Consider the following 21,887-nt stretch of genomic DNA (forward strand, 5'->3'; position numbering starts at 1 on the left):
TCCTGGTGCATTTATATATAAAATTCCATCAAGATGGCTTTTATGAGGTGTTTTATCAGTCTGTATATGTGCCTCAGTGATGCAGATGGTGAGGAATGACATGAAGGAACTGCATTAACTGAAAACTGAAGCTGCACAAGCAAAAGGGAAAAAATGGAAATGAGAAACAAACAATGGGAGGCCTTCTAATGTATTGGTTCCACTTCAGAACAAGATTGGATAATTCAGAAGACCCAAATCTGGGGAGAAAGTTTGGAAGCATCCACATTAAAGATTCAACACCCTGAGGGATTGAGACATCCAACATTTGGGCTTAAAAAAAATTCTCTGTGTGACTTCTGCTTGGAAGCAAAGAACTCTTTTCCCCTGTGGATGAAATAGTCCTTTCTTTATTTTCATTTTTTTCTACTTCTCTCAGCTATTTTTCTCCAGCACTGAGCTTGCTTTTATGACTTCCGGGTGAATACAGTGAAAAAGCTATTCTTCCATTATTTATTCATATTATCTCTTTAAAGCCTGAGCACTCAAGGATTCACAAACAGTGGTTATAGCTACACACACACACACACACATCTGACTGCTAACAATGCATTCTGATGGTCAATTTTTAATTCCCTACCAGAGGTCTTGGGGTGATGATCTTGTGAAAACAAAGACCAAATCCTTATTCATGACGGTATTGATGCAGCACTTAACAGGCTGTGCGTTTGCAGGGCGAAGCACTGAGAGTCCCCGATGTTGCTAAATTATGCATGTTTACGTGCTCAGAGTCCTTTGCTTTTTGAAATTTGCCGGAGTCTTCCTTCTGAGATTACTCCAGAGCTCTAGGGGAGGCCCCTCATCAAAACGACAAGAGTCAGTCAGAGGCATAAGAAAGAGATGAAGCATTCATGCATTAATCGATGAACCGGGGCTGGAATGGCAATGTGATCTGACCATAGGTGGCTGCGTATCGTAAACTCTTTCTCGTCGGCTGCACTCTTTCTGCAGTACAAGGCAAGTCACTCATGCCATGAGTTGTGATGGAATCAGAGTTCAGTTAGATCTGGCGATCAGCGATGCAAAGAGGATCATCAGATGGGTGAAACTGCATTTCCATACCGGCGCTTTGCCTCCTGCTTCTGTCCTGCAATAAGGACAAGTAGCTTCTTCTTTCTTCACATGGGGAAGAAAGAGAAAGCAAGGAACAACCACGTGGCCCATTCCGTGGGCCTTTTTAACGTGCAGCTTCTCCTGCACCCAGCAGGAAACGGTGGCAAGTTTCATTATAGCCGAAAAAATCCGATTTGACGAGGCTCATTTTGTGATGGGGGGGAAAAAAAGCAGGAGGAGTGAGAGACGCACGGGAAGAAAATCTGCATTGTCAAAATGCCCCGCAAAGAACTGTGAGTCGCGAGTGTGCGATAAAACGTTTGTCTGAAGAAGCTCAAATTGATCCAGCACACAATATGTGGGTATTTTCCAAGTTAAACCCACCCCACCCCCAGTGATCTTCAGTCACAATTTAAACAGAGGGTATCATGCACTTTATTTATTTAGACCAGCCTTCCTTAAGACGGTGCCCTCCAGATGTTTTCAGCTGCAGCTCTCATCATCCCCAAACACCATGGCAAATGCTCGGGGATAATGGGAGTTGTGCCCTTTAGGCGTTTAGAAGTGCCACTTCGCGGAAGGCTGATTTAGATTCTTAATACGACCCATGTTTGATGCAAGTTCCCAGAGCAACTTCCAATATAATGATATAAAACAATAATAAGTTTAAAGGCTTAGCAATGGAGCAAAAGCAGCCAGACAATGAGCTTATCTGCCTATTTTGTGCCTGGGTGGTCTCTTCTTGTACACCCCAAGGCCAAGACTTCCCTCATGCAAATGTGACTTTTAAACACACACACGGAACTGCGCAAGACTGGCCGTTGGGAAAACAAAAACGTCTGACCTTTTAGAATCCCCACAACCCCTTAATTTGCTCAGTGAACAATAAATTAGGCAACCAGTACACTTCCAAGTCCACGAAACAAGTACTTCCCTTTCTTTGTGACACCCACTCTGCCAAGAAAGAACCTATTAGGATCAGGATCAGGCTGTGATTGCAGCTGAAGAGTACTGGGTGCAAATTGTAGGAGCTGCCTCCTGGCCATAGGTGCCTCCTCTTGGGTGGTGTGTCCCACTCTGCCTCCCATCTACCAAGGTGACAGTGCTGCCAGGGCCCTGACCCCCCCACGGTACAAGGCAATCTCCAGGTGATGCCTGGTGAGGAGACAGACATGGAGGCTGTGATTACTAGAAGCCAACGTGGATTTGTCAGGAACAAGTCCAGTCAGACTAATTTGATATCATTTTTTGATCGGGTAACCTCCCTTGTGGACTGTGGGAATGCTGTGGACGTCATATATCTTGACTTCAGCAAAGCTTTCGACGAAGTGCCCCATGACATTCTAATTAACAAACTAGCTAAAAGTGGGCTAGATGGAACAACTATTAGGTGGATTCACAGTTGGCTACAGAATCGGACTCAAAGAGTACTTATCAATGGAACCTTCTCAAACTGGGGGGAGGTAACGAGTGGGGTGCCAGAGGGCTCAGTCCTGGGCCCAGTGCTCTTCAACATTCTTACTAATGATTTGGACAAAGAGGTGCCGGGAACGCTTATTAAAAATGTAATAAATAAATAAATAAATAAATAAATAATTATCACATTTGCAGATTACACCAAATTGGGTGGGATAGCTAATACCCTGGAAGACAGAAACAAACTTCAAAGCGATCTTGATAGGCTGGAGTGCTGCGCTGAAAACAACGGAAAGAATTTTAATAGGGATAAATGCCAACTTCTACATCTAGGAAATAGAAACCAAATGCACAGTTACAAGATGGGGGATACTTGGCTCAGCAATACTACAAACGAGAAGGATCTTGGAATTCAGATCACAAGCTGAATAAGAGCCAATAGTGCAATATGGCTGCAAGAAAAGCGATATGGTTGCATTAATAGAAGTATAGCTTCCAAATCGCGTGAGGTACTGGTTCCTCTCTATTCTGCCCTCGTTAGGCAACGTCTAGAGTATTGCATCTAGTTCTGGGCACCACACTTCAAAAAGGATGCAGACAAGCATGTTCAGAGGAGGGCAACCGGGATGATCAGGGGTCTGGAAACAAAGCCCTACGAAGAGAGAAACTGAAACAACTGGGCATGTTGAGCCTGGAGAAGAGAAGATTGAGGGGAGACATGATAGCACTCTTCACATAGTTAAAAGGTTGTCACACAGAGGAGGGCCAGGATCTCTTCTCGATCCTCCCAGAGTGCAGGATATGGACTAATGGTAGGGTGACCATATGACCAGATTTGCCCGGATTTGTCCGGGTTTTTGATGACAAATCCGGGAGGGGGAGGGGAAATCTGGATTTTTCCAAAGAGTAGCTCTAATGGGAATTAACAAAAATGCTTACAACTTACATTTTTTAAGATAAAGACATGAAACTTGGCACGATGGTAGCTCTTAGGAAGGGCTTTAGTCATACCAAATTTGAAACAGATTCGTTCATCCATTGATTTTTTAGGATTTTTTTAAAAATAGAGGTTTTAAAATTATTATTTTTAAAATCGTCATTTTTAAAGATAGAGATGAAACTTTGCACCATGATAGGATTTAGGTAGAGCTTCAGTCATACCAAATTTGAAACAGATCTGTTCATCCATTGATTTTGTAGGATTTTTTTTTAAATTGAGGTTTTTAAATTATTATTTTTTAAACCATCATTTTTAAAGATAAAGAGCAAAAAGTTGGCACCATGATAGTTTTGGGTAGAGCTTTAGCCATACCAAATTTGAAACAGATCTGTTCATCCATTGATTTTTAGGAATTTTTTAAAATTTGAGGACTTACTTTTTTTAAAAAAAAAATATTATTTTTAAAGATAAAGAGATGAAACGTGGCACCATGATTGCTCTTAACAAGGACTTTAGGTATGCCAAGTTTGAAACAGATCTGTCCATCCATTGAGTTTTAGGATTATTTTTTTTAAGTTTGAGGTTTTAAAATTATTTTTTTAAAATGACATTTTTATAATATAAAGGGCTGAAAGTTGGCACCATGATAGCTCTTACGGAGAGATTTAGCCATGCCAGGTTTGAATTAGATCTGTTCATCCATTGTTTTTTAAGGATTTTTTTAAAAGTTCAAAGTTTTGCAATTATTGTGTTTTAAAACTGCTGGAGCCATATCCTTCAAACTCAGGTAGTCAAACCTCCTCTTTGGGGTTTTGCATATTGAGCAGTTTCAGCCCTTGGCATTAAGGGGATCTCCAGTCTTTAGGTAAACTGCCGCAACACCCACTCTAATGTTAGAGTAGAGAAACTTGTGACAATTATACACAAGCTTTTTTTTTAAAAAATTGAAATTTAAAAAAGCCAGCCATCCGGCCAGCCAGTAGCAAACCCTGTTAACAACAATAGCAGCTTGCAATGAGGGAAGATAAGCTTCAAAGTACTGGAAAACCTACAAAAGTAGGAGTGAGTGAAGTTAATTTCAGATACATTGAATCTCTCACTTGTTCTTTATTTCAGTGATTTTAACATTAAGATGCTATGTAGAACAGATTTGTCTTAAATGTGTGCTGTAAAATCAGACATGTGACCAAGGCTATGTTCGGGTGGGCACGCCCCCTTGGTGCTGGACACGCCCCCTTGGGGGCCAACCATGTTGTCCTCCTTTTTGGTTTCCAAAATATGGTCACCCTAACTAACGGGCTCAAGTTACAGGAAGTCAGATTCCGGCTCGACATCAGGAAAAACTTCCTGACTGTTAGAGCAGTACAACAATGGAACCAGTGACCTAGGGAGGTTGTGGGATCTCCCACATTAGAGGCCTTCAAGATGCAGCTGGACAACCATCTGTCAGGGATGCTTTAGGGTGGATTCCTGCATTGAGCAGGGGGTTGGACTCGATGGCCTTGTAGGCCCCTTCCAACTCTACTATTCCATGATTCTATGAGGCACAGGGAGAGTGGAGGGAGGGGGCAGGCTTTCCCAACACAGGCGGCATGAGAGTTTGCACCGGCACTGATCTTACTGACAAGTGAACAGAATGAAATTCTCCCCCATCTCTGTGCCAAACTGTCACTGAGGAAAGGCCTGGGCGGGATCTACACTACTGAGAACTACAAGTTCAATCGCAGCTTTTAAAGCTCAACTAAAAACTTTTCTTTTTCCTAAAGCTTTTAAAACTTGATGTTGTGCAGACTTTATACTGTTAGTTTTACCCTACCCTGTGCCTGCTTACCCTACCCTGTGCCTGTTGGCATTCTCTTCCCCTCCTTATTGTTTTACTATGATTTTATTAGATTGTAAGCCTATGCGGCAGGGTCTTGCTATTTACTGTTTTACTCTGTACAGCACCATGTACATTGATGGTGCTATATAAATAAATAATAATAATAAATAATAAGATCTGGCCCAGCTCCTTGCCAGGCTGCCAGTCCAAAATCATTGCTGTCTGCCCCCCCCCGCCCCCACCCAAATTGCTAGCCCTTGTTTAGCCCAAAGCTTCTGGCCTTTCAAGCACACTTAGTGGGTTCACAAAGCCAGCGGACTGTCACTGAGCGCCCAGTGACAGAAATTAAACCAATTTGGAATCCCCGCAGCTGTCCCCCCCCATCCCGCCACTTCTCATCTAACAGATGCAGTTCATTAGGGTTGACTAAGATAAATGCCAGAATCCGTGGGATTCTGCTTAAGCCTCCTGCCCCTTTGTATGGTGCCATGGATATACAACACATGACTGTCTGTTAGGGCCATTCTGCCAGACACTTTGAGCGATCCAGAAGTCTCGCTGGGGGCAGGTGCAAAAATGAGAGATGGGGGAAAGCAGCATCTGAAATGTTGTGACTCAGTAAATATAGACGACATAAAAGAAGAAGACGGGCATGCAACACAATTTTCAATCTGCACAGCGTCGCTGGAGTTTTTACGCCGCACTTTTAAGCCTTCTTCTGCTCTAACAGCTCTGTGTAACCTTAGGGCATTTCCACAAATTACCATTCCCTTAATAGTATTGACTGGAGTCTCATTATATAAGGGAATGTTTCTAAATCATAAAACCTATCATGGCATATTTCCCCTTAACTCTGGAGTGGGGGACCTGCAGCCTTGGGAAACATGCAAATGTCTTGAAGCTGCCACACCCAATTGACTTTTCCTGTGGATCAACAGCACTTCATAGGAAAAGGGCTCCCCGCTGGTGCCTTAACTACGAAACATTAACAAAATAACTAAACAGGCATATTGATTACGCTGTACAGCAGTTATCTTGAATAGTTCAGTGTAACAACTCTATCAGGAGTTCTGAGGGTTTGCCTTCTTGGCAGTAGAACATCTCAAATTCATCATTTTATTTATTTATTTATTTATTGCATAAATAAATAAATTTATTTATATACCACCCAACAGCTGCAGCTCTCTGGGGGGTTCACAAAATTAAGACAATTCAAGTATAAAACCATAATATAAAATACAATATAAAAGCACAACCAAGATAAAAACAGCAGCAATGCAAAATTACAAATTTAAAACAGCAAGTTCAAATTAATTTATAGACTACTGGGAGAATAAAAAGGTCTTCACCTGGCGTCTAAAAGGATATAATGTAGGTGCCAAGCGAACCTCCTTAGGGAGCTCATTCCACAGCCGAGGTGCCGCAGCAGAAAAGGCCCTCCTCCTGGTAGCCGCCTGCCTCACTTCCTTTGGGAACCAGATTGGACCTTTTGTCAGGCTTTTCTTGACTGAATGTATGTAAACACACTGACCAGAAACGTCACCTTGGGAGGCGTTATGCCTTCCTGGAGCATGTAAACTGGGATTGTTTAGCTTGGAAAAATGGAGGCTAAGGGGAGACATGACAGAGGTGTACAAAATTATGCATGGTGTGGAGAACGTGGATAGGGAGACCTTTTTCTCCCTCTCTCAAAATACTAGAACCCGGGGTCATCCCATGAAACTGACGGGTGGGAGATCCAGGACAAACAAAAGGAAGGACTTCTTCACACAGCGTATAGTTAAATTATGGAACTCACTGCCACAAGATGTAGTGATGGCCACCCATTTGGATGGCTTTAAAAGAGGGTTGGATAAATTCCTGGAGGCGAAAGCTATCCATGGCTACTAGCCCTGATGGTTGTGTGCTATCTCCAGTATTCGAGGCAATAAGCCTGTGTGCACCAGTTGCTGGGGAACATGGGTGGGAGGGTGCTGTTGCACCATGTCCTGCCTTGTTCATCCCTGGCTGATGGCTGGTTAGCCACGGTGTGAACAGAGTGCTGGACTAGATGGACCCTTGGTCTGATCCAGCCTCAGGGCTCTTCTGATGTTCTTATGTATTCAAGATGTGACCATTTGTTTCCAACCATCTAACGTGCTGATTCATGTGGAAACAAATGATACAGCCAGAATAAATGTTGAACGGATCTCCAAAGACTAGGGCCAATTCTACACCTGCCTTCCACCCCACCCACCCCGGATCGTCCCTGTATGTCCAAACGGCACACTTGGGATCCCAGCTGCAGGCAGGGACGATCCCTCCATTTTCCTGGGATAATCCTTATGTGTAGAAACGGCCTAGGAGGCTCTGGGTAGAAAAGTGAAGGAATTAGGAGCACAAGGCTGTTGAAGGTCAGAGCGCTGCTAGGGAGAGAAAGATACTGAAAGAGAGCGGATGGCTACACAGATGTTTTTGCTGGGAGAGTGTTAGTTTCATGGACCATGGCCTACCATATTTTTTATTTATTTATTTATTTATTTATTACATTTTTATACCGCCCAATAGCCAAAGCTCTCTGGGCTGTTCACAAAAGTTATAAACCATAATAAAACAACCAACATGTTAAAAGCACAATTACAAAATCAATAATTGTACACACAATACAACAATTACATATCAATAGGAAGGACACTTTCTGGATGATGGGGTGCACGTCATGCGGACTGGGAAGAATGTTTTCGCCAGGAGCCTCCCAAGAAGGCTTTAAACTATGTCATGGTGGGGTGGGAGGGAGGCTCAGAGCTAAATACTACTACCGAGTACTACCTACAGTAGTACTACCTAATTGTTGTAGATTGCAAGCTGAATAGGAGCCAACAGTGCGATATGGCTGCAAGAAAGGCCAATGCTATTTTGGGCTGCATTAATAGAAGTATAGCTTCCAAATCACGTGAGGTACTGGTTCCTCTCTATTCAGCCCAGGTTAGGCCTCATCTAGAGTATTGCATCCAGTTCTGGGCTCCACAATTCAAGAAGGATGCAGACAAGCTGGAGCGTGTTCAGAGGAGGGCAACCAGGATGATCAGGGGTCTGGAAACAAAGCCCTATGAAGAGAGACTGAAAGAACTGGGCATGTTGAGCCTGGAGAAGAGAAGATTGAGGGAAGACAGGATAGCACTCTTCAAATCCTTAAAAGCTTGTCACACAGAGGAGGGCCAGATCCTCCCAGAGTGAAGGACACGGAATAATGGGCTCAAGTGACAGGAAGCCAGATTCCGGCTGGACATCAGGAAAAACTTCCTGACTGTTAGAGCAGTACAACAATGGAATCAGTTACCTAGGGAAGTTGTGGGCTCTCCCACACTAGAGGCCTTCAAGAGGCAGCTGGACAACATCTGTCAGGGATTCTTTAGGGTAGATTCCTGCATTGAGCAGGGGGTTGGACTCGATGGCCTTGTAGGCCCCTTCCAACTCTGCTTTTCTCTGATTCTCTGATTCTACAGATCAGAACACAAAGGACAAAGGAGCCAAGACAGTGAAAGTGGATCTCAGGAACTGGCAAGTAAATACATCAGGAAGATTTTTAGGCCCCGATAGTTTTGTTATTAATTGTTTTTAACTTAATTTCAAACTGTTTGCAATGTTTGGCTGTTGAAGGGTATAATAATAATAACAACAACAACAACAACAACAACAATAATAATAATAATAATAATTTTCTAACCCACCTCTCCATCCTGGGCTGGATCTTATAACGTTGCTAGTGTCCCTTTCTATCGTGGTTCTCTGTATCGGTTCTCTGTATCACGGGGCACACTAGCGTGACTTACGTGTAGCTGCAACGGTACTTCAGGGCACGCTGTTCAATCCTTTCCGTTCTTCCTCTTCTCTGAGAGTAAGCAGAGCTGCTCGGTTTGCTCTGAGCTAGCTGTGCATAGTCATTAGCACACACAAACTCCCTCCCAAAATATCTTAATACAAGTCCCAGGGAATAGCCTGAATGCATAGGAGCCAGCCACTTTGCTGAAGCTAAGAAGGTCTGAGTCTGGTCAGGGTTTGGATGGGTGACCAAATTGAAGAGTTTTAGCAGCGCATAAGTGGAGGCCTGTTTTCAGCAGCCCCAGCTGTTGGGATTATTTCAAATACACCATTGAAGCCCCGCTGTTTCCCTGCACGGAGCTACAGCGATCCTTTGCTTACCAGGAAGCGATTTGAGCGCTCCTCAGCTCCTTTGCAGAGAGGGGGGAAATGTTTTTTTAAAAATCATTAAAAAATCAACAGATGACCCAATTCGATGCAAATTTGGTATACTTAAAGCTCTCCCTAATATCTATCACTGTGCCAATTTTGGTGTCTTTACCTTTAAAGCTTACGCAGATGTAAGTGTTTGTTTAAAATCCTGCACCTGTGCCCACAGCAGCGGCTCGAAATTAGGGTGAATCTTTTGCAAAAGGAGCACAATTAAGGCAGGATGCCTGGGAGTACTTCACAATAAAAGCAGATTTTAAGGTGGAAAACTTCTGAGTCCTTTGCATGCAATTGTCAGTGATTGCACAGTATAACGCTGGTGTGATAAAGCTCCAACTGCTGTAGCAGATAAGATAGCAAATGGGGCGAAGGAAGGAAAACAGGAAGTGGGCGGAGCAAACCCAGCAGCTCTGCTTCTCTCAGAGAAGAGGAAGAGGACAATTACCGGTAGAAGGAGGCACATGGATCCGTAGCTGTGCTGCAACTAAGCAACAGTGAAAGGGGACAATGAAAGAGAGCCAGTAAGTACAACTCATTTACAACGTTAGAGATCCAGGGTCACGTGACGCTGTGCGTCACAGTAACCCATTCAAAACGTTAGAATAACATCAGTGTAGATTCCCACCAGATTGAGGCGGGGAGCAACACCAAGCATAAAATACATAAAATATTAATCAAAACACAATATACGTTGTTAAAACTTCCTAAAAGCATCCTAAAATTCCACTGGATAGGCCTACCGGAAGAGATCAGTCTTGATAGCTTTCTTAAATGCTAAAAGACTGTTAAGTTGACGATTCTCCTCCGGCAGGCCATTTCACAGACTGGGAGCGGCAGATGAAAAGGTCATCTGGGTACTAGTTGTCAACCTTGTTTTTGTTGACTGGAGTAAATTCTCCCCAGAGGACCTGAGTGTGCGGGGCGGATTGTACGGGAGAAGGCGATCCTGCAGGTAGCCTGGACCCAAACCATGTAGGGCTTTAAAGGTGATAACCAACACTTTATACTTCACCCGGAAAGCATATTATATTATATTTTTTCATGCTGCATATCTAGTGCTTTATTTCACTACTTCTGAGATGAAAAATGAGACTAAAGAACGTTCTGCAGAACATTACCTTATTTCAGTAATTCCTACAACAACAACCCAGCAAGGTAGCTCAGGATTATTACCCCCATGTTACAAATTATACTCAACTTTGGAAGCTGAGTCTAAGGCCATAGCTAGATGAGGTCTTATCCCGGGGATTGTCTCAGGATCATCCCTGTGCATCCAGATGACGCACAGGGGATCCCAGGAGGAATGATCCCTCCATTTCCCTGGTATTTTGCCCTACCTTTCTAGTCCAGTTTTTCTGCTGTCCCGGACTGATCCCGAGACTGCAGAACGTGTGGGCGGGCGTCGCGGTTTGTCCCGGCTCCTCGTGAGTAACCGCGAAGAGCCGTGAGCCATGCAGGGGTGGGGTGAGGGGAGCATGGAAAAATATTTTTTAAAAAAACACTTACCTTCTGCACGCTCATGGACTCCGTGTCCTTTAAAAGAGAAAAATGGTGGCCACGATGTCACGTGCCGCATGTAGACGTGGGTGACGATCTCACGATCATAAAATTGCGAGATTGCCTCCCTCCAACCCCCTCATCTAGCTGAGGCCTAAGTGATCAGGCCTTGCCCAAGGTCATCCCATTCATTTCTGTGGTGATAATTACTGTGCAATCAATCCTAGGCATGGCTGCTTGGACATTAGCACAACGGAGTTCAACAGGACGTCCTCCCAGGCGAATATGGCATTGCAGCTTTAGGCATGCTGTTCCCCACTCACAGCTCATGCTCCCAACCGGTACATACTAGTTGTTGAATGCACTGTGGCAGCTGGCTGAAGACCAGTGTGAAACACTCATTGACCCAAATGTTATGCATTTTTCTCAACTTTTCTGATTGACATTGTTTTCAAAACAGTATTTCCATCGTCCCCATGGACTTTCTCAAGGATTTTCAGTAATAATGTGTTGTCCCCAGTGAAGGCCAGAGACAGGAGCACAAGACGAGGAACCGTTTCTGATTTGTGATGTTTGAAGGAACAGCAGTGCTATTCTGGGAACATCAGTGATTCACTGGGTTAAGTCTCATTTCTTTCATCTCTTCAGCGACATCTGAAGTCAGATTCATTGAAATGCACTTTAAAGATGTCCTCAAAAGTTATCAGGGATGATAATTGAAGCTGATACTCCCCCACTTCCCTTTTTGGGACGGAAATGCATCTAAGGATAGAATTGCTGGTTTGGTAATCCATGGAGGTCAAGGCTGTAGCCACCTGGTCCCTCCCCCATATCCCCCCTTTTTTTATTGAGGACATGGACAATCTGCTTGGATGAGTGAGGAGAAGAACTTGCCCTCTTGATCCCTGTCCTTCATGGCTGGTCGTCCAGGGAGGAGATGCAGTTAGACAACAACTATAGCTTATTATTAACACATCTCTCAGGGAGGGGAGTTTTCCATCATTTTTAAAAGAGGCGGTAGCACGTCCGCTTCTTTTTTTTAAAAAAGCCCTCCCTGGACTCCGTGGACCTTAACAATTACCAGTATCAAATTTTCTGTTTTGGGGCAAGGTGACCGAGAAGGCAGTTGCTTTCCAACTCCAAGCTGTTTTGGATGATACAGATTTTCTTGACCCATTTCATACCAGCTTTAGGGCAGGATACGGAGTTGAGACCGCTATGGTCGCCTTAGTGGATGATCTCCGCATGAGCATTGACGGGGGGAGTGTGTCCCTGCTGGGGCTTTTGGACCTCTCAGCGGCTTTCGATACCATCGACCAGGGTGTCCCTCTGGAACGCCTGAGGGGCTTGGGAAACGGGGGCGCTGTGCGTCGCGCCCGCCATTTTGTTTTGTTTTTTCTTAGAGGAGAGGATGCGCATGAGCGCTCGTGTGGAAAAGGTAAGGGTGTTTTTATTAAAAAAATAATAATAATTCCCCACTCCCCCAACTCACCCCCGATGGGCGCAGTGCTCCTGAGGAGCTCTGTGCCCCGTGCGCGGGTCCCGGCTCCTTGTAAGGAACTGGGACAAACTGCAACACCCGCACACACATTCCGCGGTCTCTGGCTCAGCCTGAGACCGCGGAAAAAGCAGGCCTAAAGTGTAGGGTGAGATCCTGGGGCAAGGAAGGGGTCATCCCTCCCTGTTCCTGGGATCCCCTGTGCGTCATGTGGATGCACAGGGATGATCCCGGGGATTTTGCCCCATCTAGTCTTAGGCTGTTGCTAGACGAGGGTTTAGCCCGGCTGATACCCGGGCTCACCCCCGTATGTCCAGATGACGCACAGGGGATCCCGGGGTCAGCCCGGGCTAAACCCTCCCTTGGCCCGGGATAACCGGCACCGGTTGTGGCCCGGTATTTACGCAGCCCCGGGCTGAGCCCAGGGCTGCAGAAGGTCTAGCCAGTTCCACTGCTTTTCCTGGCTACACGGCTTACTCGCAAGTAGCCGGGAGAAGCCGAGTGCTGTGCTCATCGGGCTGGGGGGGAAATCATGGGGAGGAGAGATGGGGGCCGGGGGGGGGAAGAGCGGACCTGGTGGGATAGATTAGGGGGAAGAGCGGAGCCAGGGGACATTGGGGGGAATCGCGGCCCAGCGGCGATGGGGGAGATCGGACATGACGAGCGGGCGGGGGGGAATCGGGGGCAGGGGGGAGCAGGGAACCCTTTTTTTAAAAAAGACCTACCTTGTCGTTGGTGCGCTCCTGCGCACATGGCTCCTTTAAGATTAAAAAAATGGCTGACGCGACAGGGCTTTCCCTTACCCCGTCGCGTGTCATGTGTAGACTGGGGCGACAGCCTGCGCTAGCTGCAGCACGGGCTCGCCCCTACTCCCGACCGGATTAACAGGTAAGTCTAGCAAAGCCCACAATCATATCTGGAGCCTCACAGGCTTGGGCTGGGCTGTCTCAGCATAGGATGGGCTATTTGGCAATGGGGGCGGGGGGATAGCAGAGTTTAATCTGAGCCGATCCACGCCAGATCAAATTCAGGTTCTGTCTCATTCCTGATCAGGGATGCCATTGGGTCTGCTCCCTACCTCACCTGGATGAGCCCAAGATCTCCTTCCTACTTCCTTGCTAAAGCTGAGCAAAAATTTCTCAGAAGATTTATTTCCCCCCCCCCCCGAGGGTGTGTCCTGGAGATTCCTTGCCGAAGCGTCAACAGCTGCACCCACCCACCCACATGCTGCTTACAGCCACCGCTGGCTTTGATTCCGACATTAACGCTCCTGCCACAGAAGATGCCAGCTAGTCGTGAGCAGTGCGATAACTCACAGACATCCTCCCATTTTTCCTGATGAAGTGATCTCTGTCATTCCCCCGCCGTACGCAATTGATTTGCTAAAAGATATCACCTTACCTTTCCTGAGTCTCAAGGATCGCAGAGTTTGATTTACTGAACTACCTAGTCTTCCTTGGGGGATGAAAGCAGCTTTGCAAGTTGACATCCTCATTTTGTAATCTTCTCCGTTTCGATTGTTCTGACAGCATGCTCTGGCAGGCCATTAGGTGTTGCAGTTTAGAGACTTGGGGCAGCTGATGGGGGAAGAAAAGGAAGGTTTGTCGCAAACACGGCTTTGAGCATGTTCCATGGCTTACATAGTAGCTATCAAGCGTCAACAATGCCTTCTACTACGTCTTTAATAGGCGTTGGTAAAGAGTCCTCTGAGCATCCCGTTTGCGAGATCATTCATTATTGGCTGAAACACACTGTTGTCCCCAAGATACATTGGGGATGCAAAGATGGCTTCTTATTCCACCTTGACTAAAGTGGGAATTAATGGTTGCACAAGAAGAGAGTGCTGAAAGATTAGTGTGATGAAATTTTAAGGGCATTCAATTTGGTGGGTTCTTTTATTTATCAGGACAAATCTCTGTGCAAGGGCCAGCTCAAGAGGATGCTCAACGCAGCTATAAAATGCCACTTTGCAAAGACGGCATAGCTTTCAGCGGAAGGATGTTTTATATTGCAACCGGAGCAGATACTGGAGCGTCTGTGAATTTAGAATGCATTAGAGCTGAAATTCATTCATTCATTTATTACATTTCTATATTGCCCCATAGCCAAAGCTCTCTGGGCAGTTCATGAATTAAGGATGCAGACAAGCTGGAGCGGGTTCAGAGGAGGGCAACCAGGATGATCAGGGGTCTGGAAACAAAGCCCTATGAAGAGAGACTGAAAGAACTGGGCATGTTGAGCCTGGAGAAGAGAAGATTGAGGGGAGACCTGATAGCACTCTTCAAATAATTAAAAGGTTGTCACACAGAGGAGGGCCAGGATCGCTTCTCGATCCTCCCAGAGTGCAGGACACGGAATAACGGGCTCAAGTTAAAGGAAGCCAGATTCCAGCTGGACATCAGGAAAAACTTCCTGACTGTTAGAGCAGTACAACAATGGAATCAGTTCCCTAGGGAGGTTGTGGGCTCTCCCACACTAGAGGCCTTCAAGAGGCAGCTAGACAGCCATCTGTCAGGGATGCTTTAGGGTGGATTCCTGCATTGAGCAGGGGGTTGGACTCGATGGCCTTAGAGATCCCTTCCAACTCTGCTATTCTATGATTCTATGATAACTTCTGCATTTCAAATTTTCAGTCACGAACATAGCTCCATGCTGCAGGAACAACCCTATATTTATACCACTGGAAAGACTTCAGAGTTTGGGGTGGACAGCTCTCCTTCCCAACAGTTTCATATAGAGCTGAGCCCCTCAAAAAAACCGAAAGGTGTATTTTCTAGGGAAATAGCTGATATTTTTATTTTTCTTCTCCCCGCCCCACCTAGAAAAAGAAGGCCAGTTCACAGAATTGTCTTTGAATATTCTGCTACTTTTTTTTTTTTGGTGGCAGCTGCTTTTCCTTCCACAGAGCCCTGGAAGAACAATGCCCTGATCTGAGCATTGCGAAAGATAGCCTGGCGGCAAGGCTGCCAACTGCTTCTGCCACTTTGAAGCAGCTGCAAAAAATGAAAATAAAAAAGAACACCATAGGAAGAAAGACCAAAAAAACGGCACTATTGCCAATGGTGAGCCCCACCCCTAAGAAATCAAACCCCCTGATTTGATTTGGACCCTAATTCAGCACTTCATAGAGTCTGCTTGGACCAGTTCAGTGGTTGTCTGCAGCCAGGACGGGCTTTTGGAGAACGTGCGCTTTTTCGGAGAACACGTGCATTCACATTTGGGGTTGCTAAGGGGGCGTTTTCAAGTGATTGTGAACTGAAACAAAATTCCTCTACATCCCTAGCAGATTCTATTGCTCAGCCTTGTTGGATCTCAGTTCAAATTAAGCCTTTCTAGGACAAAGCCCCTTAAATCCAGTATGTGGAACCCCGCCAGCTTCCCTCCCCTAGGAGTGCCAAAAAGCCCAGGGAATCGGAGACAGAGGCTGTGATTTCTTCAAAGTGTTTCCTTTACCTCTTTTGAGCTCCCTTTTTTTATACTGTGGCTGTTTAAACTAATGATGGACTCTGCACAATACAGTCCCATCTGCCAGGCATTTGCAGAAGCTGCAGTTTCTTCATCACTTACCAACTTAATTAATTGAATGCCCTGCAGGGCACCAATTCTCTTTTCATGGCTCTCTTTTGTTTCTCAAGTGCCTTGCCACGTCTGCTAATTATTAAAGACATTTGTGCTTCGAGATGGATTTTCTGCTTCCTAGACAGTCTTCTCTTTCTACTTGACCGTCGTGGTAAAGATGTTCATCACAGTGAATTCAGGCTGACATTTATGTGTCCTTCAGGTGTAGAGGTAGCACCAATTTCCTTGGCTAAAAGGAGCAAAGTGGATTCACACAGTCGTATTTTCTGTGGGAGGCTTCCAAAATCCTCTTCATCCAAATTCCTCCATAGGTTTTGGAGTCACAAATTGCCTGGCTTTTATTTTTGAACTAGAACAAATGCATCTGAAATAGGGATGGGACAAGGCATTTTTTCTCAACAACAACAACAATTCATTGCAGTCAATAGACTATTCCAACAAAAGTTACATACAAAAACACTGAGCGTACAATGTGGGAAGTAATCATAGAATCATAGATAGGGTGACCATATTTGGGAAACCAAAAAAGAGGACACCTAGTGTGTGTGTGGGGGGGAAGCAGCTTTCTGAGTCCTGCAGAAAGTACGTTATTCCTCCGCCACCTTAAAGGACCCGATTGGAATGGAGGAGGGGAAAGGATTTCATTCTGCACCACCACCATCCACTCCAACTAGGGCCTTTTCTATAATGTCCACGAATGACCCACTTTCCCCTTTAAGACCTCAATTGGAGCTCGGGGAAGGGGAATGATGTGCCTCAAGAAAGCATATCACTCCCTCCTGCCATGCTAATGGCAGCCTCAAAGAGGAAGGTGTGTCATTCCAGGACATTATTGAAAATTATAGAAAATCCCCCCTGACACCATGGAAAGAACAAAAACCAGGACAAATCCGGGGAAATCCTGACAGTTGGTCACCCTAATCATAGAATAGCAGAGTTGGAAGGTGCCTATAAGGCCATGGAGTCCAACCCCCTGCTCAATGCAGGAATCCACCTTAAAGCATCCTTGACAGATGGTTGTCCAGCTGCCTCTTGAAGGCCTCTAGTGTGGGAGAGCCCACAACCTCCCTAGGGAACTGATTCCATTATCGTACTGCTCTAACAGTCAGGAAGTTTTTCCTGATGTCCAGCTGGATCTGGCTTCCTTTAACGTGAGCCTGTTATTCCGTGTCCTGCACTCTGGGAGGATCGAGAAGAGATCCTGGCCCTCCTCTGTGTGACAACTTTTTCAGTATTTGAAGAGTGCTCTCATGTCTCCCCTCAATCTGCTCTTCTCCAGGCTCAACATGCCCAGTTCTTTCAGTCTCTCTTCATAGGGCTTTGTTTCCAGACCCCTGATCATCCTGGTTGCCCTCCTCTGAACACGCTCCAGCTTGTCTGCGTCCTTCTTGAATTGTGGAGCCCAGAACTGGACACAATACTCTAGATGAGGCCTAGCCAGGGCCGAATAGAGATGAGCCAGTACCTCATGTGATTTGGAAGCTATACTTCATGATGCCAAAAATCTGTAATTACCCGATTCAGATACAAATCCACCTGGCTCACGATGCTCTGAGATGCCCAGTCCCTACTGAAGCTGCCTCCACCACTGCATTAAGTGGGAACAGAATTTATTTATTTATTTTATTTATTTATTACATTTATATACCGCCCCATAGCTGAAGCTCTCTGGGTGGTTTACAAAAGTTAAAAACTGAACATTAAAAAGTATACAACATTTAAAACCATCAAAACCACAGTATAAAAACAACAGTTCTGGGGTCCATTAAAAGCAAACAAACTTAGCGTTGTTAAATGCTGTTAAATGCCTGGGAGAAGAGAAAAGTCTTGACGTGGCGCCGAAAAGATAACAATGTTGGTGCCAGGCGTGCCTCATCGGGGAGATCATTCCACAGTCGGGGGGCCACCACCGAAAAGGCCCTCTCCCTTGTTGCCATCCTCCAAGCTTCCCTCAGAGGAGGACCTTAGATGTTGTGCGCAGTGTACGGGTAGGTTCATGTTGGGAGAGGCGTTCCGTCAGGTATTGTGGTCCCAAGCCGTGTAGAGGGTGCCAGTGGTGCAGGTCCAGAAGCATGCAGGGCTGGATGGGGGGGGGTGAGGGTTCTGGGAGGTGAGGAGGCATGCAAACCCTACTGCACCCCAGGCAATGTCACTAGGGGCACAATGCGACCCAGACTTCAGAATTGTGCTCAAAATAATGCCAGGGTTTTTCTGCTTCTGATTTTGTGGACAGGTGGGAAAGGCTCATTTTATTGAGCTCAATTCCAAACCAGGCCAAAGAGAGATTGCTGATGGGCAATGACAATAGGCCATTGATGATTAATAGATAGTCAGAAAGATTGATAGATACCCAAAAGCTTGTCAGAAGAATGTATCTCCAATTGTCTTTGGCCCCTAGGCAACTAATTAGTGCATGGTAACCAAGCCATCTGGAGAGTCCTTATTTTAGCTTTCAAAATACCAGAGCAGGAATCAGCGTTTGATGAAAATAATGTATTCCCTCTATTGTCAAAAGGGAGCTGGGTAGTATTATCTTTGAGAAAATGAGGGAACTTTTGAGATGATGTTTTTGGCTGAGTTTCAGAAAGAGACGAGTTACGTACGCTTGTCTTTTATTAGCAATTCGTTCACACAAGGAGTTTGAAAACAGATCACACAACCTCCCAAGCCCACATCTACTACAATCCTTTGGGCTTATTTATCCTTTAAACAGGCATCCCTACAGTGAGTCTTCAAAGTTCAGAAAATGGCCTGGAATTTGCAGATTCTTTTGACTGATATGTGGTCATGATCGTAACGTTAATTATATATAACTTTTACTGCTGCTTTAAAAACAATAGGATGCATATTAATATGCACCCTTACATGGTGCATAAAGAGCCTCGTGTGGCGCAGAGTGGTAAGCGGCAGTTACTGCAGCCAAAGCTCTCCCCATGGCTTGAGTTCGATCCCAGCGGAAGCTGGTTCTCAGGCAGCCGGCTCAGGTCGACTCAGCCTTCCATCCTCCCGAGGCCGGTAAAATGAGTACCCAGCTAGCTGGGGGAAAGGTAGCCGCGACTGGGGAAGGCAATGGCAAACCACCCCGCTATAAAGCCTGCCAAGAAAATGTCAGCGAAAGCAGGCGTCCCTCTAGGAATCAGTAATGACTCAAGTGCTTGCACGAGAGGTTCCTTTCCTTACATGGGAGTAAGACTGGTTGAACTCAGTGGGGCATACCTCTGAGTACACACGATTTGCATTTAATATTCCCACCCATGCTTTCTTATCTTGAACAGATAGGCTAATGTCACAATCCTGTGCCTACTTACTTGGACATAAGAGAATAATTGGGCTGATATTTTGATCTGCACACACAACGATATGAAGACAGTATACAGTACTGTATAATTTATGCATTCATTTATATCTTTGTCACTGAAGGCCCAGTGGTCCAGAGTGCCCATTACCATCTTTAGTTGGTATACCAACTGCACCCATTCCTGGAAAGGGATAGCACAGCCGTGGTGATCCATGCACTGGTAACCTCACGATTAGACTACTGCAATGTGCTCTATGTGGGGCTGCCCTCGTGCACGGTTCAGAAACTGGAGCTAGGGCAGAATGCAGCAGCTAGGGTGCTCATTATGACACCCAGCTACAGTCACATAACACCTGTGTTTAAAGAACTCCCACCCTAGAGGCCTTCAAGAGGCAGCTGGATGACCATCTGTCAGGGATGCTTTAGGGTGGATTCTTGCATTGAGCAGGGGGTTGGACTCGATGGCCTTGTAGGCCCCTTCCAACTCTGCTATTCTATGATTCTATGCCTATTAGCTACTAAGCCATGTTCAAGATTTTGTTACTGTCATATAAAGCCCTAAATAACTTGGGACCCGGATATCAAGCAGACCACCTTTGCTTTAAGATCAGGGCAAGAGGTGTCACTGGGCATTCATTCATTCTGAATGAATGGAGTGTTACCATGAAGTACCCAGATGGCAGATTTCTCTGTTGGGGCACCCACCAGCTGGAAAACCCTCCCTCGTGTAGCTCAGTAGGCAGAAAATGTGGCATCTTTTAAACACCTCCTGAAAACACATTTCTTCACCCAGGCTTTTCCTGGGCCATAAGTAAACTGATTAGGCCACTTCATTTTACTCTTCCTTTATTGTAGTTGTGTTTTATGCTGTGTTTTAATGCTGTATTTAAATGTTGTGAACCACTGAGAGCTTCTATTATATTCAGTGGTATAGAAATGTTACAAATAAATAAATAAGGGTTCATACTAATGTCCCTATCTTCAAAAATGGCAAAAAGGAGGAACCTGGGAACTACAGACCAGTCAGTCTGACATCCATCCCTGGGAAAATTCTGGAGCAGATTATAAAGAAGTCAATCTGTAAACACCTTGAAATCAATGTGGTGATCACTAGAAGCCAACATAGATTTATCAGGAACAAATCCTGTCAGACTAATTTGATCTCATTTTTTGATCGGGTAACCTCCCTTGTCGACCGTGGGAATGCTGTGGACGTCATATATCTTGACTTCTGAAAAGCTTTTGAAAAGTGACCCATGATGGAACAACTATTAGGTGGATTCACAGTTGGCTACAGAATCGGACTCAATGGAACCTTCTCAAACTGGGGGGAGGTAATGAGTGGGGTACTACAGGGCTCAGTCTTGGCTCAGTGCTCTTCAACATTTGTGGATGAGGAGGTGCAGGGAATGCTTATCCAATTTGCTGTTGGCACAAAATTGGGTTGGATAGCTAATACCCTGGAAGACAGAAACAAACTTCAAAGTGATCTTGATAGGCTGGAGCGCTGGGCTGAAATCAACAGAATGAAATTTAAAAGAGATGAATGCACAGCTACAAGATGGGCGATGCTTGGCTCAGCATTACTAAAAGCGAGAAGGATCTTGGAATTGATGCAGATCACAAGCTGAATATGAGCCAACACTGTGATGTGGCTGCAAAAAGCAAGCACTATTTTTGGCTGCATTAATAGAAGTATAGCCTCCAAATCATCTGAGGTACTGGTTCCATTGTATTTGGCCCTGGTTAGGTCTCATCTTCAGTACTGCATTCAGTTCTGGGCACCACACTTCAGGAAGGATGCAGACAAGCTGGAGAATGTTCAGAGGAGGACAACGAGGATGATCAGGGGTCTGGAAACAAAGCCCTATCATGAGAGACTGAAACAACTGGGCATGATTAGCCTTGAGAAGAGAAGGTTTAGGAGAGAGATGAAAGCATTCTTCAAATACTTGAAAGCTTTTCACACAGAGGAGGGCCAAGTTCCCTTCTCTATCCAACCTGTAGGACACAGAATAATGAGCTCAAGTTACAGGAAACTAGATTCTGGCTGGACATCAGGAAAAACTTCCTGACTGTTAGAGCAGTGCGACAATGGAACCAGTGACCTAGGGAGGTGGTGGGCTCTCCCACACTAGAGGCCTTCAAGAGGCAGCTGGACAGCCATCTGTCAGGGATGCTTCAAGGTGGATTCATCCATTTGACAGGGGGTTGGACTTGATGGCCTAATAGGCCTCTTCCAATTCTGCTATTCTATGTTTCTATGATTCTAAGTTTCCGGGCACTTTTCAAAGGATGCCCATTGTAGAAGGTTGTCATGCCCTCGCTAGAAGAAACCTCCTCAGAGGTGGAAGCAGAGCCCCCAGAAACCAGGGAGACACCACATCAAGCACTAGCACCAAACCAAGAAGAACCTGGGCCTTTGGGGGAGATGACTCCAGGACCTTCGTTGACAGGGGACTCTGACTCTGGAGCAGAGGCTGAGCCACCCCCTGACCCCCAGGAACATCATCAC

The sequence above is a fragment of the Elgaria multicarinata genome, chromosome 22 (genome assembly GCF_023053635.1).
Source record: "Elgaria multicarinata webbii isolate HBS135686 ecotype San Diego chromosome 22, rElgMul1.1.pri, whole genome shotgun sequence".
In the NCBI taxonomy this organism is placed as follows: Eukaryota; Metazoa; Chordata; class Lepidosauria; order Squamata; family Anguidae; genus Elgaria; species Elgaria multicarinata.